This window comes from Danio aesculapii, chromosome 2 (assembly GCF_903798145.1).
Source record: "Danio aesculapii chromosome 2, fDanAes4.1, whole genome shotgun sequence".
Lineage (NCBI taxonomy): Eukaryota > Metazoa > Chordata > Actinopteri > Cypriniformes > Danionidae > Danio > Danio aesculapii.
The window spans coordinates 58,633,446-58,634,696 of NC_079436.1; positions in this window are offsets into that span (position 1 = coordinate 58,633,446).

Consider the following 1,251-nt stretch of genomic DNA (forward strand, 5'->3'; position numbering starts at 1 on the left):
ACACACACACATATCAATATATCTGCACAGCAAACACAGAGAAATCTCTTAAATGACGATATATATAAGGTGGACAAATATCAGGAGTCGCCACGGCGGAATGAACCGCCAACTATTCCAGCATATGTTTTACACTGCGGATGCCCTTCCAGCTGCAACCCAATACTGGGAAACACCCATACACACTCATTCTCACACACACACACACACACACACTCATACACTAAGATTAATTTAGTTGATCAGTTCCCCTATAGCGCATGTGTTTGGACTGTGGGGGAAACCGGAGCACCCGGAGGAAACCCACGCCAACACGGGGAGAACATGCAAACTCCACACAGAAACACCAGCTGACCCAGTTTTAATTGTTATTATTATTTACAATGTATTCCCTTTAATTTAATTTAAAAAGAAAGTAATGTATTTGTCTGAGTGCAGTGTCAAATATTTGCAATAGTATCTGGATGCAGCCTTTATGATGCAAGCTGAGACTGCATCACTCAGCAATGCAATGTCAGAAACAATGCACTCAATGGAGCGAGTGACGTCACTGTGATGGGTAGAGTTAGGGGTGGGGTTAGGTGAGCCCATTAAGAAGCATTGGATGCAGCTCAGATTGCACTGCACCAGGTCTGCATCCCTCTCAATATTTGTTCTTGTTTTAAGCGGAAACTCACAGTCACACTGATCAGCTTCTCAGATTGTGTTTATACGTCAGAATAAAAGCGGGAAAGCGCACAGGACATCATCATATTACAGTAAAGTGAGTTATTATATATAATATACAAAAGTATTCACCCCCCGGTTAACTTCTGATTCTTGTTCAACATTTTCCTGAGTACTGTTTAAATTAATAAGTAAATTAGAGTTCACACCACTGCAAAAATAAGTTTAGCTCAGGAAAGGTCACTGTAAGAATGCTGGGTTGTTGGTAACCCAAAATTGGGTCAAATATGGACAAATTAAATGTTGTCTTCATTTTTTTTTAATTAAATGACATTTATTAATGAAATTTACGTGACACTTTTTTACCCAGCATTTGGGTTTGTCCATATTTGACCCAGTTTTGGATGACAACAGCCCAGTATTTTAAATATTGTGTTAAAAAATAGTTGCTGTCTTAAATATTTGGGTTGAATCAAATTAAATTCAATAGTCTTTTTTTTTTTGTCCGTGTTTTACCAGAAATTGGGTTAAAATTAGACACGTTTTTTTTAGAGTGCAGTCTGACTAATTATTTATAAACGTTGC